Raw genomic sequence first — 18,520 nt, forward strand, 5'->3', positions numbered from 1 at the left:
CTGAGAGTTTTGTTCAATGGCCAGTGAAGCTTGGTTTTATGTATTTTTGACTGTGTGATGTTACTTGCTGTTAAAGGCCTATGGCTATCTTTCAGCTGTATTCGAGCTGCTACACTCTGAGTCTGATCCTGTCCTGAGGAGTGAGAGAAGACTGAGCAGTCTTTGGGAGCAGCTGGGGCTGATAAGCAGGGAAAAGCTTTTTTACATGCCAGATGGAAAGAACAGGCAGCTCAGACAGAAAGGAGGACAGTTTTCCTTAAGAACCACAGAGACTGGGTAGGATTTCTTTCCATCCAGCTGATTATAGAAAGCTGTTGAACCAGAGAACAAATGACTGTAAAAGCATAAGTTGAGCAGAAGCTTTTATTTCCCTGTTTCACCCAGCAAATGTGAATTTTCTATACTATGGAAGTGTAGTAAAACAACCCTAATTTCAACAGCAAAGCCCCTCTCCATGTTCCCACTTCAAAACCAGAAGTGCATATACATCTTTCTGAAAGTCCTGAACTACTTGGACTTCTCTGTGAAGGAAGTTTGAGCCCTAAAAGCGTACGAAAGACACATATTTCAATTTGACCCCCATGAAATTAAACTTAAGAGTTCCTGCATATAGGAACTATACAGAAGTCTCCCATGAGTGCCTAGCAAAGGAAATGCCTGCTAAAGCTCTAACATTTAGTTTATTGGAGCAAGATGCTGGAGAGTGATTCTGGGTGTCAGAAATGCCTAGGTTTTATATGTGGGTAAACTTGGAGTGGAAAGCCTGCAGAGCAGTAATGATGGTCTTTTCTCAGAGAAGGCTTGGTCTGGCAGATACCCAAACTGCAGTCTTCAAAAATAAACAACAGAGGTGAGGGATCTACTTCTTTTCCATCACATCTCAGTAATATGGGAATTACGCATTACGCAGTGTGAATCATTGGCATCCCAGGATTGCAAACCAGCAGTGTTTTTCCCCGGGGAGTATTCTTTGCTCCAGGAGCAGAGAAAGGGGCAGGAACTTTATTTGGTGTGACCTGGGAAATTTCATGCTCAGCATTTACCCAGTGTTACTTCCTTATGATACAGAAGTAGGAGAAATTACTAGGAAAAAGAAAAAAATCCAACACACAAGAATTTTTTCCAGCCAAGATACTTGTACATTCATATTTCTTCTGCCTCCTTTTTTTATCTCTTTAATTTCCTGAAATGATTGTGGTCATATTGTTATACTAACTGAGGCTTGGTTGGGAGGGCTTGAAGCCCTCAGTGAAGCAAGTCAAGAGAGTATTAAGTATCTATCCCAGAATGTTTAAGTAGTGTGAAACAGTACAAAGTGCAGAATTTTGATAGTTGTAATGTATGCATCCACTTCCCGTAAGGCCTGCTGGTATTTGAAATCAGAGGTCTTCTTTCTGTGCTAAGTACATTGTCTGTGTCAGCTTGTCATGGACTGAAGGGGAGGAGGGGTGCCTGCACAAGTCTTTGTTGCAAGCTGAAAAACTGTTTCTTGTAAATGGTGTGGTGCTGGCATGAGTTACCAGCTACAGGCTGTTTGGGGCATGCATTCATTTAATGAGACCTGGTGGTACTTATCACTGTGAGCGTCTGTGCTGAGCCTGTCACATTTCATGTCTTTGCTGAAAGTTTGTGCTTTGAGTTGGAGCTTTCTGCTGCCTTGTATCCCAGCTTGAGGGTAGGAGAGCTTGTAAATACGGTTGATGTGTCTATATGAGGAGTGCTATATCAGGCAGAAAAACTGCTTTCTCTGAAAGCAGAAGCAGCGTGACTATGTTAGTGTGACATTTCACACAGGGTAATATATCCTGCAGTTCTGCAGAAGTGTTTGTTAGGACATGAGACAGATGATCTCTGGATCCTGGAGTATCATGGCCAGGAAGAAGCATTACTAAATTTCAAGTGACTGGAGATGGCAAATGTTCAGCAAGAAAGCTGGCATTAACCCTAATCAAAGAATAAGAAACAGTAAGTTTGAAGACTGTAAAGAATTTGGTGTGCGTTTTATTGAAACTGTGGAGATTCAAAGTAAGGCCCAGCAGCCAGCAAAACAAGTTTAATGTTTAAAATCCCGGGGGCCTCTTGCTATATGTTGATTTTAAATCCAAGAGCTGCTCTGGTGATGGTGCCTGAACAGTTGGTTCATGAAAGTGTCTGCATGACAGATAGTAAGGTGATTTCCTTCATGGAACTCCCTTCTTGGCCCTAAGAAGAAAGATGAAAACAGCAAGAGGATCCAGCAGGTCTCCTCTATTTCTAGGGCCTTGTAAAGTTCTTCAGTCATCAGCCCTTTAGCTGGTGACAGCCAAGGTGCATCTGTTACAGAAAGCAGAGTGAGTTGCCTCAGAACTGCTTCTTCTGTCATTGAGAAGAAAGTGTGGATGTGATTCTAATACCCTGAGTAACATTTACTACCCTCTGCAGTTAGAACTTGAGTCACAGCCTTCCTGCTAGTCTTCTTTGTGACTATTTATTTTCATATTCCTTCAGGCAGTATCTGAATTTTTCAAGCTTTCTGGTGAATGAACTGCAGATGTTCAGGAAAGACCTTCAGAGTATTAGGTACTGAAGAGTTGGCTGCTGATCAGTGTTGGCAGCTACTGTGGTTTTTTAGTTGCTTGTGACCAAAGAGACCAACAGCCACTGCTGAATGCCTTGTTTTATTAATCCTTTCCCTCCAGGAGCTGGGTTTTGCTAGGCATAATTTCCAGTGCTGGCAGTGACTATCCTGAAGTCATTGGTGCCAAGGAGTTAATGAATTTGGAAGACTTCCCAAATAATACATCTGGCCTTCTAACTTACATTTTGGACTATGAATTATGAGATGTATAAAGAAGAGCACTGAAATAAATGAGCTACTGGTTGAAATGGGGAAGGGGACTCTTACCTTTTTTAAACTGAAAGTTTCAGTTAGACTGAAAGCAAAAATTACATAGCCCCACAGAAGATTTAATTGTTATTGTTTTGTTTGGGGGTTTATTTGGTTTTGGTTTTGTGGGGGTTTAAAAATGTTGTAATACCATGTATTTGCAAGTGACCTTCCGAGACTTTAACATAGACAGGAAAGCATTTATAATTCTCCACTTTGAATAATTCTTCTCCTTCATTTTTTTTATTTTGAAATCCCATCATATTGCCATGTCAATAAGAAAGATTTTGAAGGTAGCTACCAGAAATTGACATTTCTAGTCCAGCTCACTTCTGGAATAGTATCTTATACAGTATTTACCTTTCATAACATTTGAAATTAGGATTTATTCTATAAAATTGGTTGCTTGCACTATTTATTAATACACATCTTTGTATAATAAAAGCTGTGCAGAGCAATACAGTTCAGAAATTAACTTTGAAGAAAATAATTATCTTGATATTTTTGTCTCATGAAACAGCATGATTTTTAGTGAATCTTTCAATACAGCAGTGCTACTTAGCACTTACCTACACAGCACTCCAAAAGTACCGAAAATATCATCCCTAATTAAGTGTCCTACTGAAGTGCTTTTTTTCTGACCTAAGAACACAGTGGAAGAGTTTTTCTCTGCATACAAGTGACAACCCAAAAGGAAAGCATTCCATAGAAGAGCAGTCAGAACTTCCTTGAGTTCCCATTGATTACCAGTAGGTATTTTCCTCCTGCCTATGTTGCCCTTTCAAAACATACCAGCTTCTCTAGTGTTTACCCTTTTTTCTGCCTAATGTCTTGAAAGACAGAATTTCTCATGGGCTTTAATATAGTCTTGCCTGTGTTGATGTACTTTCCTAACATTTAATTTTTGTCTACAAGTATGATTTTTGATATTTTAATCCTATGAGTGCACTGAAGATCCCTACTGACATGAGACCAAGCTTATTTATGTATACTTGGGTTTTTTTAAAGAAATGTAAACACTGATTTATTTTCTTCCTCAAGTAGTCTGACAGCTATACTGAGACTATGCTGTATCTGATTCCTGTCCTTTTAGTTATTCAACTTCCGTTGTATAAAACCTTCCTTTAATCTTTCCCTCCTCTTCAATGGATGTGGTATGGGCAGAGGTGTGGGAGGGGAGCAAATCTGTGACCTGAAAGCTTCACCTCCAGATGGTCAAGTCATTAGCAGACTTAGCACAGTTATCACAGAATAACAGAGTGGTTTGATTTGGAAGGGATCTTAAATATCATCTAGTTCCAAACTCCCTGCATGGGCAGAGAAGCCTCCCACTAGACCAGGTTGCTCCAAGCCCCAATCAACCTAAAACTTCCCTCTTCCAGTTTTGATCCATTACCCCTTGTCCTCTCACTACAGGTTTTTGTAAAAAGTCCCTCCCCAGCTTTCATGTAGTCCCTATGTATCCACATAATCATTATTTTGTTCATATTTCATTGAGTTCTTTGGCCATTCTGATATTAGTTTGTGCAAAGCTTTCTGCCTGCTGTCTGCCTATGGTTCTGCCCTGTCCCGTGGCCAGAAGAGCACACAGGGCATTGCCAGGGCCTGGAGACATTGGCACAGCATGTTTCAGTATTTGTGTTTTTTTCTGGGGTCCATCTCCCTCTCCTATTCTCTTCCTTGCTGGCTTATTTCTAAGGGAACAGGAAGGAGACATCCTGTGTAGTGTCAATATTGGGCTTGGGGTAAAGCAGCAAATTCGCTGGGGAGAGGCAGATGCTAATTCTACAATTTGCCCAATTTCAGAATGATAGTTTTCCTTAGTGCCGTGTAGCAGCAATACCCTGACTCTGCCCCACTGAAAGCTTAAATAGGCATCCTTTCCCTTCTAGTGTTATGGTCAGGACCTGGCAAATGGAGGGACAGAGAGAACAGAGCCAGAACTTAACACTAGAAGTTTGCATCCATTACTGAAAGGTGATTGTACTTAGAAAGACTGCAAACAAAAACCTCAGTTAATTTGCTGTGGTAGTTTTCAAGCCTCCCTGTACAGCAGCACCAAAGCAGAGGAACTGGCATGGATTTGCTTGGGTTTGTCATGTAATTACAATTTTGGTTACTATCTCCAGTTGGCATAAATTCCTGTATTCAGAAAAGAGGTTCGTTTTCTTGGTTGCCAGGTTGTAATACTGCTGTTGACAAACAGAGATGTTCTGAAAGAAAATATAATGTAGTAACTCAGACACATCTCTTTTTTTGCTGCTTTATTATATGCTCAAATGCTTAATTCTGAAAACAAAATGACAAAATTGTTCAATCAGAGCTTCTGGAATTTAAGTCTTTTCTAAAAAATAACACACTGGTTTTAATTTTAAAGGTACCGAAAAGAGCGATTCAGGACTAAATTTTGTCAGCAGTTACATCAAATAACTGGCTGCTTACTACTGAAATGTACATCACAAAATAACTAGAAAGAATAATCCTCATTCTGAGTTTATATTGAAAGAGCAAATGCATTTAAAAAAAGGCAAACATACAGGAGAAAAAAAGAAAAATCTTACAGTCATTCTTTTCCTGCCATCCTGATGAAAATATAGGTAAGTCACTAAGTCTCAGGAAAAACCTTTGGTCTCTTTTACTCATGGTTTGCTTTTTCTTTTCTCTTTTTTTGTGTATAAAGTATGGGTGTAGAGTACAGTAGTCACTGTGTTATCACCTCTGAAGTGTCATGTGTGACACATCCCATTACAGATTCTGTGAAATTGGAGCTGTTTGAAGTAAAATTTTCTGTTCAAGTGTCAATTGAAGCATGGGTTTTATTTGCTTTTTTGACAGAGGTTGTTCTTTCACTGTCTCCTAAAATAACTCTGAGATTTGTTTTTATTTAGGAGAGGAAAAGGTAAGAATATATTGCTAGAGGCTGGGAAGACAGCAAGGTAGTGGGAACCCAGCCGGGCGGGGTTGGGGGTGGTGTGCAACTAGAAAAGGAGGCTGGGGAGGCGTGGGAGGGAAAAGGGATGCTTGGAGTGTGGCTAGGTGAGAAAATGCAGTGTGGGAACCGGTGACATAGCTGAGAGAAAGGAACAGACTAGCTTGTGCTGATCTAGGACACCTGATCCAGAAACCACATAGGAAAGAAAAGGGTGGCAGCCATCATTGCTGAAAAGAAAACTACTTTTCTTTGAGACAAACAAAAAAATAAGCAAAAAACCCTCAAAAAAGAAAAAAACCCAAACAAACAGCCAAACCACAAATGGGGAAAAAAAACCACCCAAACAAAAAAACAAACAACAAAACCCCACACAAAACAAAACAACAAACCCACACCTAGAAAACTGTATACATAAACTCTATTAAAAGAACACACTTTTGAAGTTTTATGGTATGTGAAGTAGGAAATGCTAGCTGTGAGGATGTCTACAAAGGCAATTCAGACCCTTTTACTGGATGCTGATGGTGTGAGATGTACATAATCAAAACCTAATTCTCCCCAAAGATTTTACTGTCAGAGCACCAGAGGGATCTGCTAAAGGGTAATGAAGGCTGTTGTGTAAGGCCCAGCTCTAGCCTCATTTATTGTTAAAATTATAAGATTTGTAGCTGTTTGGTATGTTCTAGTTGGAGGATTTGATATTAGTGATGTAGATGATCTCAGGGAAAACGAAACATTTTGTCTGTTCTCTAGCCATTAAATGCTGCTTGAATTATTTTCTAAGCTGTGCTGGTATCTCAGAATTGCTGAGGGCGGGAGATGTTTTTAAACCACATGCAATGAGAGAGTGTGTTTTTCACCTTGTTGGTGCCTGACCTGCATGTATGCTAATTTGCAGGAGCATTGAATGTATTCAGGCTGCAACCAAAGCCAGGGGCAATAGTGCTGTGAGCCCAGCAAATGTGAGACACTAGGAATTCATAAGAGGTAGTGAAGGACAGAGGAATCTTGAGAATCTTAAAAAGGGAAGCTGAACTGATCATCATCCTTCTGTTTCAGTTCCCTGTCTCTGAGACACAGTATGCATTTATTTGAAAATTAGGTCATCAGTGTTTATTAAAAAAGCATACTGCTTTGTAAGGTGTTTTGAAGAAATATGTGTGAAGAACTGTTTAATGCTGATATCAGAGCAGATATTAATGTGCATGTTGCTGTACATGTGGATGAAAATATTTTTAGATCTTTCCTGAGAGAAGGAAGCTGGAGTTTTGTAAATAAAATTGTCATAATGCATTTGGGACATAAAATGCAAGTTGACTACAATGAGTGCAAAGAGATGTTAACAATGGGCTGCTCTGCTGTGGCATTCCCCAAGCCTAAGCACTTTACTCTGCACTGTTAGTACTCTTTTCAGGTCATTTTTTGTAAATAATTTTAATACATAGTCATATGTAGGCTTAACCATTTTCATTAAAATTTCATGAGTCTTTTCAGAAAATCAGACAGGAAAATGCAAATAAATAATGCATTTTATTTAGTATGTAGTAGATAAAGTATTACTGTATGTGTAAACAAATAAAAATGTTTATTAATTTAGCAAACTGTAGAAAGACTGTAGTCTATAAACCACATATGCTCTAGTGCTAGACCTAAACCTCTAGATTTGGAATGGTATAGAGTGATAGTGTAAAAATATTAAGTATCTTAGCTACTGTAAATAAAATGGAGGGTCATGAATTATAAGGCACAAGACTGAAGCAAAAATCTTAAAACATTCATTTTCTGAGAGCAAGTACTTAAAATTTTATAAAATCTGATCCATATATAGACTCTTTATCTCGTTTCCCTTGTAGTTTTCTACTCTTTTTTTCATGGAAGAGCCCGTAAGTAGTCTTTTAAAATTCTGACCTGAGCAGTCACCAGTTAGCACAGTGATACGTCAGCAATTAACTCACCTGTCTTTTATATACTGCTCCTTCACCTTGCGAGACACCAAAACAACAAAGTATGTGTGTGAGTGTTATTAATGGCACGATGTGGATATGTACCTGATTGCTTCAAGACAAAATAACATGTGGAATTGACTTCTGTTTTATGATAAAAACCTCAGCCATATATGCAGATCAGCACAATGCTCTTTCCATGTTTTTTGAGCTGTTGGCTTTGGGGGGCTTTTTTGGGTGAGTCTTGGCTGGGTTCTGACACCCCTTTGGATGTTCACTTCATTTCAACTTGAGATAGAAGAATCTTCTGATACTCAGCTGGAGTAACAAAAGCAGTAAAATGATCAAATGAGTGAACTCTGGCCATGTTTGCTTTGAGCAGTTTCTTACTTTGCAGTTAGAGCTGCTCATTTCAATGTGCCTCACAGCTTAGAGGCAATAAATCACTCTGCAACAGTAACTCCTTTCAGACCTACATTGACTTGTCATTAAAAACTCCACCTCTTTCCTTCTGTTCCATGCTCCAAACTGAAAGAAGGGAACCCACGTATTTCTAAGGAAGCCACTATAGCTAAGGAAGCAGAGCCAGTAATTCTTCTCCTGGTTTAATGATGAGTTACACTTAAAATGGATGAACAATCTTCACTTACACTGTAATTTGCATTAGCAGAACAGAGTGACCATTTTGTGATTTTTAGAAAATGGAAATCAAGAATGACTGGTCAAGTAAATAGAATCAATAAAGAATGAAAGGACAAAAATACTACAACAACTAGTACTGAAATATGCTTTTGTAATTTGACCTTTGATATGTTCATTATCTTTGGTAGGGTATTGTTCTTAAAATAGAATTTCTTAGTACTTTCATATAAATTAATTTTCTGTAGTTTGCAGTTAAGCAGTTGAATTTTTTAGTCATATTAAGAAAACCTAGTGATTTAAATTTAATAGTCACACTAAGGCAATATCAATAGTCTTACTCAAGGTAGCTGTTTTAGATCAAACTGAATGAATGAAGTATGTTTGTAATGTGCTTTGACATACTAGAATATCATTTAAGTTTTCTCTAATAGTTCAGAGTATAGACATTAAAGAATGACAGAGTCAGCATTAAGACTGTATTAAAGCTGTCACGAAATACCAATTCTAAATCAGAGGGCTTCTTCCCTGAAACAGATTTAAGGGTTGTTGGGGTTTTTTTTATAATCTAGTAGGAGGAAAATTAACCCACTCTGTGAACAGCACCTAAGCAAGAAGGGGCCATTCTGTCAGAACTGACTTGAAGTAAACAAATAGCAAAAACAGTTTAAGAGAACATCAGGAAATTCTGTGCTCAGTACTTCGGTATTGCTCTTCAGAAGGAATGAACCACTAATGTCTTTAAAAAGTGAGGAAGGAACTTGTCATTAGCTCTGTTGTGGGCTAATGCTTGCAACATTAATTTGAAATACTGTACTTGTCTTAAATTCAGGTTTCATCTGAATGTGAAGTCTGAGTAAATTAATATTGTGCCAGAACATCAGTTTTTTCTGTCTAAAACAGAAAACATCTGAGGCATAAGGGCACAAAGGGAACGTAAAGAGATGAAGTGTACTTCAGAAAGTGTTGACAAATCGTAAATAAATCAAAGCAGAAACAGATCTCTATAGTCTTGCCACTCAAATATTGCAGAAATGCAGGTAGGCTTGATAAAAATTATTAGAGGTACTGAATATTATTCTGTTTTGAGTTGGTATAACAACAAGTGCAGTGAGGTTTTGGCCCATGACTCAAGAGGTCCCATGAGCTTTCACAATACAAGTAATGAATTTATAGGAACAAGAAGCAGCACCATCTGTATTTTTGGGTTTGTGGTTTTTTGTTTGTTTGTGTTTCTGGATATCTTTCATCTGTAACACATCTCCAGAAGATAACAATGGTCAGACATATGTGTATATATGAGCACCTGTCCTCCTTCTGATAGCAAAAAATTCTGATGCCTAACTAGAAATAAAATGATAGGACAAGTTTCTATCTTATTTCTCCAAGAGCTCTCCTTGCCTTCAAATATTCAGGGACTGAAAGATTGAAGGCAAGAATAATACTTTATCTTTATCTGCTAATCTTCAATAGATTTTGCTTCTCTTGAGTTTTCTTGCTTCAATTTGAACACATGTAAAATCTTAGTATCCACAGAAAAAAAATAATTATTCACATCAATGTTTATCAGAGTTGTTGCTGTGAAGAGAAGTTATGAGTGATTACCCGTTACTTTTTATTTTCTCACAGCAAGACATGAGCCCAACTAGTAGCTTGCTAGTCCTTCCTGTGGGACTGCTTTTTCACAGGAGGGCCAATTAAGCATGTGGTAGAAGGACCGTTACATTTGTTATTAAAATAACATTAACCTCAGTGTTTCAAAATTTGATTTTAGTTTTCTGCTCCCAAGTAAATTCCTTAGTATGCATCACTATCCAATATGAGGATTTACATACTTGTTAAAAGTTGAAGAAAGAAGCTGCCAAGCAGCTCTGATTAACTTAGTGATAATATGCATGAAGTTTTACAAATTATATAACTATTGAAGTAATTGATTGCCAGAAGTCTATATCCAACCACAGTGTGGCTTACTTCACATTTTCTTGTTGGAAAATGGAATGGCATGTGTTTAACAGTTTAACCAAATGTCCCTCTTAATGTGGAGAAAAATACTCACCCATAGTCAGAAAAAGACTAAAGAAGGTAAAAAATATTTTTTAAAAGATTTGAAAGATATGATAGAGGGCAGAATACAGATGCAAGTGTTCACTCTTGATATAGAAGAAACAAAAAGTTAGTATAAACATACAGATGCTGAATGTTTTTGATATAAGGTAATCATACAACATCAGTTATTTTCATATACAGTCGGTCAACCTGAAAAAGTTAAGCTGCAGCACTAGCCACTGTAAAAAGACAAAAGAAGATGTTCTGATACTGCTAGAGAAATCTGGCAGAGCTACTTAATATCTTTGAAACTGTTCAAAATGTTTGTGTGCATTTTTTCTTAATTTCCATGACACTGGCTTTGGTTGTAGTTGGAGCAAAAGCTTCTAATTTCAAAAATTAGTGATATTTGTTATTTAGCTTTAAGAGCGTAGTGAACGGCTAGCAACACAAGTAGTATGATCTATTTTTTCTGTTCTCATAGCATTTGGAAATGCAGCTGAGAAGGGACATGATTGCAAAGAAGGAAGTTTTATGCCTTTCTTAGATGACTGTGTGTATAGGCAAATGTATTTGCCTTCATGTGTAATAAAATTTTGTTTATGGAGAATATCTGGATTTTGAGGGGCAAGAGAGGAGTGTGCTATTCTGTTAGTATTAAATAAGCCAAATATAAATTCAAAATGAGATTACTAGAAAGGAAGACCTTGCTGCAAACAATTCAGGGTATTAAATGGCAATGTCATTTGCGGCATCACATTAGAATTTGAAAATGTTATACTTACTAACTCTCAAATTAGCATAACCGAAAAGGGTTAACAAAAATACATTTTATTTGTGTTGAAAATCTGGAAGCATGTCTTTGTACACATATTTATTTCCTGGTGGGTTGATGATCCACAGTAACTCATGCATTTACACATTCTGTCACTACTTTGTCCCCATGAAGGTGTTCTGGCTAGCTGTCAGGTCCTACTGAACTTAGTTGTCAGTCTCAAGCAAAACCAAGGCTACAGATGAGTATTTCAGAAGTTAGGATCATCTAACATATTTTGGGTGGATTCCATCAATCTCAGCCAAAAAAACATCAAAACATCAAGAGAAGAGGAAACCGTTACTCTAAATAAAAATAAAAACACATTATTTGAAAACTAAGCTTTTTAAAAAATATATGGATATCCTTGGGTTGTTTGTTGGGCTTTTTTGTTGGTTAGTTTGGTTTGGGTTTTTTATGCCATAGAACTAGAGAAAGAACACGGTAAAAATTTGCTGTAACATAGATAAGTGACTTCCAAAATATTTTCTTTATCTGGACTGAACTCACCACAGACACACACAAGGTGAAAAATAACCCAGGGAAAACACTGCAAAAAACTACTTTTTTGAGCTGCAGTTAGCAAGGATGCTCTTGCCTCAGAAAGTTCACATGATGATGTGCTTGAAGCATAAGCTAGTATTTCCAAACTACTAATAATCTACAATGATGCATCTTTGTGCTGCTTATATTTCTAAAGCTACTGCTGCTTTCTGGACCTTTCATTCCTTGAATAAGTGAAAACAATTTTGAAAGAGTGAACAGGTTCCTACTGAAAGGCATATAAACACATTAATTTCTTCTTACTTCTTTAGCAGAACTGGCTGTCCAGATTACTAAAATAATAAAGAGGGTTTTTTAACCTAAAAATCACTGCTTTGAATCCACCACAGGCAGAACTTGCTAAGATCTGAGACTTTTGCTGTAACTTATGCAGAATGAGTTAATGTTTTCTGACACTCTGTGGGTAGGTAGGGGTAATAATGCCAAAGTATGGTGCCAGCAGAGTGCAATGATGAAAAGTTAGATATGCAGCTGCTATAAACTGGTAAACAGTGGAAAAGTGTTCATTTACTCCAGCTGAAGTTTTGGCCCCCATGCTTGAAAGGGGTTGGGGTTCCAGTTCTGGAGTCCCTGTTCATTTGAGCACAAGTAGGCTTTGATCTTAGAGTAAGGGTCCTGTAAGTTGCAGTTGCTGTTGGTTGCTTAGGACCCTGTTCTAGGCAGAGATTGCAGTTAAATATTAATTTAGGATATTTCATTATGCTGATGTATTTTTATTGGCTTGCTGTCTATTTGAAGTAGCTGCCTGTTCCTGTCAAACAGTTGCCCTTGTAATATGAAATTATAAATTCATCCAAGAATCCAACCACCAAGTAGCTGAAGTAGATCCAACTGAGCATTGAGGTTTGCACCTGATCCATAGTGCTGTATTTGTTTTCTGGTACAGCTGATTAGAAGTCTGATTTTCCAAGTGCATCCTGATCTACTCATAGCTAGACTCTGGTTCATGCTTCAGGAGTATATGGAGTCTCTGAGCAGAATAATGAGTTTTCCAGTAACAGTGGGTCTCAGTTTAGGGAAGCCTTTATTTTTCTAAGATAAGATGTCTTGGATTTGTCTGTATTAAAATTACATTTGATTGTGCTAAACCTGTATCATTTTATCTTAGTTGCAGTATCACTGTGGCTGCTGCCTACCATCCTGTTAAACCTGGTGATATTTGGAGGTTTTGATCATAATTTGGGATAGTGCTTTGACTAACTTATCCAGAAATTTCCCCATTAGTTGATGAGGGATGGCACCAAGTAGAGTTAGAATGATTCTTTCTTCTCTTTTGACAGTAATTTTTTTTTAGTCTTGTACCATATTATGTTTGGAAACACAACTGTATCTACTCACCATTTACTAGGCAAGTGAAAGGAAACTCAGTCATGTCATTTGTACCAAAGCAAGAAAAACGAGTGAGAAAATCTCAAGAAAAGTTTTTATTAATTTACTACTACAATTAAATTATATTCTAAGTTGTCCCATGCAGCAGTTCCATTGGCTTTTCTAATTTGCCATTTAAACACAACATAGAAATGCAAAACTGCACATTGAAAAGGTCCTAAACATAAACCTTAGTAATTAATAGAGTAACATCTATAGCCTACTAAAAATTGCTTCAGGGAAAATAAAACGTAGAGATCTGGGGAGGTTATTTTTCAATGGGAGATATTAAAGGCTAGGTTAATTATATAATAATGTAACAAGTTTGCAAAAAATACAGATTTGCAGAACCATTCACATTCTTGCCAGTTTCTTTTAAAAATAACTTTTTTGTTAAAATAACACGTTATGACACAGCTAGCAAAAGAGCTGCAAACCTGCTAAGGAAGGATTGTACTATATGTGCCCTAACAGATGTGAAGTGTAAAGCAGTGAATCATGTAAAACAGGTCTCAGAGTTAACCAGGCTAACTAAAGTAGTATATTTATTTTTAATAAAGGCTGGGATTGTAATCCCGTTGTGAATCATGTCTGCTAAACTGCCACTCATTGGGTGTGACTCTGTGGTTTGCACCCTGCAGAACAGTTAAGCAAAACCCTTGGCTGCAGCTGTTTAGAAGGAAAGTTCCTTGTCGTTTGTACCATGAATTGGATATGATTTTTCAAAGGATTCCATTTCATGGAAGAAAGCTCTGGAAGTATTTTTTGTGTTCTGAAACCTACAAGATAATTGTTCTCAATACTTAAGTCTATTTTACTTAGTGTTCTCTCTGCTCACATGATTCTATGCCTTCTTGAGTTTCTTATTAAAATTTGCAACATATAGATTGAGAAGCATGTGTAAATACTGCTTTCTATTTTCTGGTATGTGGGTAAATGGAATCATGTAGTTGCTGGAATGTGCCTGTGGAGTATCATGGTGTGCTCACAGACCTGTGGCAGTGCATGTCTTTCTGTTCCTGTACTTTAGGCAAAAGTTTACACCCAAATTTTCTCAGATCAAACTAACATTAGAAGAAATAACCTAGACATGGAAATTAAATGTTCCATCCCTAAAGGCTGTAGTGAAGGACCTAGTTCACAGTCTACTTGCATGCAAAGTTTGTAATGTTTCCTTTGAAGTCCTTTTTGAGATAGTGGTGAATAGGGAAAAAAAATAAAAGTATTACTTGGCTGGAAGTTCATACTTTTCTTGCTCAGTTATTCAGGCATGGCAAGAGGGAGATGTATTCTGTTGGGGTTTTTTTGTTTTTCTAAAAATAATCTGAAACAATGAGACCAAGCAAAGAAGTTTCAGTACAAAGGATACCTCAAGAGGGGAAAAAACCAACAACTGAAGCATGAAAAATAAAGCTAAGTTAAAGACCCAATATCATTATAACTATGGATTCAGCTGTGAGAAATCTGTAATAAAATACTGTTACTAAAATGTTAAGCATACAAATTATCTTAATCTCACTAGGAAATAAAAAGGAACCTTTGCTGAGGACATTTGCTACAAACCTGCATAATCCTTTCCAATTCTGCAGAGATTTTGAGTCAGAGCTGTTCCAGATAACAGTTTCTCTCAGTTAATAGTGGATTTGACAAAATTTTGCATATTACCATTCAAGAGATTGATTTTGCTGTAAACTTTTTAAAACTGTTCCAGGAAAATTTTGATTAAACTCACAAACAAAGCCATTTCAAAAATATATGCGCCTTCTTGTACAGCCTCTGTGTGTCTATATATAGATGGATTGGTTACAGATGTATAGTATGTTTTTTACAGGTTATCTGCTCACAACTTCAAGAAAAATGTGCATTAATTTTTTCTTAAACTGAAAATTAATTGCACCTTATATTTAAATATGTACAACTAAGCAGAAGATAATAGGTTGTCATAACCTCTGGAAATCAACCTATGAACTGAAACAAAGGTAGATTAGGAGCAAAAGATGGGAGTTCAGTGCTTCTTTTGGTCTGCTTTATTTTAATGTGCTGTAAGAAACAATCTGTCTTGCACTTCTATGCTAATAGGACACTCAAATCACAGGAAAAGGTGCTTCTGGTTTAGTTCAGGGTTTATAAATAAAGGGTTATTATTGGAAATTGCTAATTTACTCTGTATGTGTCTGAGACAGGAAGCTTTTGTCCTCCAAAGCTTTTGTAAATGCATGTTGCAGAATCTTCCCAGACTGAGATGTTTGCCTTTTTGTAGTTGGCTAATCCAGAAGTGGTTTCCTGATAAGGTTAATGCCCAGTTAATTGCTCCTCGCCTCAACATAGTTTAATTGCTACTTGGCCAACATGTTTGTTGCTTGCTCTGTGTAGAATTCTAGTGGATGTAGTGATGCAGACCACAAACTGGTGGAGAGCAAACAAAATAAATACAGTATTTTATGTTCTTTTAATTCAGGGCCAAGTGGATTTGGATGAAGTGTTTATTTAGTTTGCTGGCTGCTTCAGATGCTGTGCCATATTGATTCCTTATATTACTAGCAGCCATTTAACCTGACCTCTCTTAGATCCAGTATTTTAAAAGTCATAAATTTTAGCTTTTCTTATGAGCAAGGACTGAAATGCTGTGAAAGCCTTTTTATTAGCAGAGGTTTGCCTTACTCCATGTTCATGTGTCACCCATGGCAACAATATTTAGAGCATCTTAAATTAAAGTGGCTGTTGGGCAGTTGGGAGGGGAGTAGCAATAAAGAGAGCTCGTAAATATCTCAAGCATGTAGGATTCACTGATCAGAGTGTGGGCAGGTGTAGAAAAGCAGCACTTATTAGCAAAAGGTATCCTTATTCAGATTATTTTGTGAAAAATCTAGGGTTTTTTTCCTTAGTTATAATGTTCACAGATAAGGAATAGCATAGAAATGGTCTGTTTTATAAGTTATTGTTAATTGCAGGTCACAGTGGTGAAATTAAAACTTACTTTTCTTTGTTGCCTTGGCTTGTCTTTTCTTTTACAATAATCATCTTCCTTGTTGCAATAGCCTAAATCTGTCCCTGCTTAAAGCAATCTTTAACATGCAGCGTATATGAGTGTTGTAAAAATGTGCTCAGGTCAAAATCTGATGTGTGAAAATGACATACCACTATGTAAAAATTAAAATAATTGTGCCTAAAGTGATTGATATGAGATAATTTCTTTCTGCATTCACACGTAGAGAACTCAAAACAAACAAAGAAAAACAAACCAAAAAAAAGAAGTCGCTTTGAATTGACAAAGAAAAGAGAAAGATAATATGAACTTTTGGAATCCTTTTAATTCGTTATTCTGATTTAAATCATTATTTTTTAAATATGTTATTTAGGTTTGATTACTAAGATTGAATAATAATTCAGCAGCTTATTTCAAAACAGGCTTAAGGCTTAACAAAACAGGTAGATCATAATGAATTTACAGTCAGTTTTGGCTTGCTTTCTTCTGTTCTGCTACTGAAGTTCCTCCTCTGTCCTGCAGGTCAAAGGTAATACTCTAGATATTAGCCTCATACCATTAAAAGTGACTTTGTTTAAATATTAGTGCAAGGACCTTCACTTCATGTTAAACTTTGGCCTGGGAACAAAAATGTGGGTTTAGTTTTAGAAGTGTAATTTATATCAATTAATCTCAGAAAGTGTCACATTTCCTTATCTTTTAAAGCAGGGATTTAAATGTTTGACCTTATCAGAGGGTGGGTGTGGAAGCAGCAGTAAAGCAATCACAGAGCACTGGAATTTTTTTGCTACTGCTCATTTCCAGACTGATCAGGTTACAAGGTGCCTGAAATGACTGGAGAATCATATTTTCTAAAAGCTGGACTTTTTCCTCTCTCCACTGCTATTCCTGTAGCTGTTTTCCTCTAGCAGGTTGTAGCAGCTAGATCTAAAATCAATTTGATATAAATATTCTGGAGGAGCAAGCTCTGTCTCTGTACAAGTTCAGGTAGCTTAATTTATACTGGGACCTGTTCAAAGGGCAAGTGCTTCAGTTTACACCAACTAGGGAGATCACACTAGCTTGCTAGAGGAGCAGGGATTCAAATGCCTAGGAAAACTTCTCACTGGATACAGAGCTATACTGTGAAGTGAAAGGTTGTGTGAGAGGTTAAACTTATGTAACCAAATGAAAACAAGTATTTCAACAGATAACATAAGTTGTTGTTTTGTGCAGAGACAGGCTTGGCTGCATTTTGTCCAGCATTCAGCACTAACCTAGCAAATGCAAGTGCCATTTCTCCAATGCTTTTGCTTGAACCTCTTTCTTGTTTTGCTCCTAATTCTTAGCTTTAATATTGTTGCATTGTGAAACTTTTTGGCATTTTTGAGACATTTTTTTGCTGTGCATATTATTCTTTTTCAAGTATTGACACTTTCTCTTGCACTGTAATTGTTTGTTAGCCATAAGCCTGGAAAACAGCTACACCAGCATACATTTCTAAGATGACAGTGGTACATTTTTGCCTCTTGCCTAATGACTGTCTTATTCCAAGCATTTCCCCCTCAGCTGGCTATAGTGCTGCTTACCTTCTGGGCTACAAATTGTGAACTGCCATTATTCATACTTGAAATTGCACTTTGTGCAAATATGAGCTAAATTGCAATCATTATATGTAGTAAAATAGATTGAAATTTTTGTTAATCTGAAGGCTGTAGCTCATTCTTTTAATCAGAGACATTGTTGAATTCTCCCATGCTTTGATTTCTCTTAGATATTTCTTTTTCTCTCAGGTGTGGGATTGTTCTGTGTTCAGTATTCCTGCTCCTAATTTGGAATTATTGACTTGAGGTATAAAATGAACAAAACTATACATGTTGTCTTTAATATGTGAGTGCAAGATAGTGATTTTCCCTCCCTAATCTTCTCTTAAACTAGAGTTGAAGAAAAAAAGTACAGTATGATCTAAGGTTATTCTATAGAATCTGAGGGCTGGAGCACCTTTGCTGTGAAGACAGGCTGAGAGAGTTGCAGCTATTCAGTCTGGAGAAGAGAAGGCTCTGAGGAGGCCTCATAACTGCCAAGAGCTTGTAGTAAGAAAACAAGAGATAGTGGATCAAAACTGGAAAAGGGGAGATTTAGCTTAGGCATTAAGGGGAAATTCTTTAGTGTGATGGTGCTGAGACACTAGAACAGGTTGCCTAGGGAAGTTGTGGAGGTCCCATCCCTGGAAGTGTTCAAGACCAGGTTGGATGGGACTCTGAGCAACCTAATCTAGTGGGAAGTGTTCCTGCCCATCCAGGGGGGTTGGAACTAGATGATCTTTAAGGTCCCTTCCAAATCAGAATCATTCTGTGATTCTATGAATTGTCCTATTAAAGCT

Source organism: Chaetura pelagica, unplaced genomic scaffold (assembly GCF_000747805.2).
Source record: "Chaetura pelagica isolate M959 unplaced genomic scaffold, ChaPel_1.0 scaffold21, whole genome shotgun sequence".
Lineage (NCBI taxonomy): Eukaryota > Metazoa > Chordata > Aves > Apodiformes > Apodidae > Chaetura > Chaetura pelagica.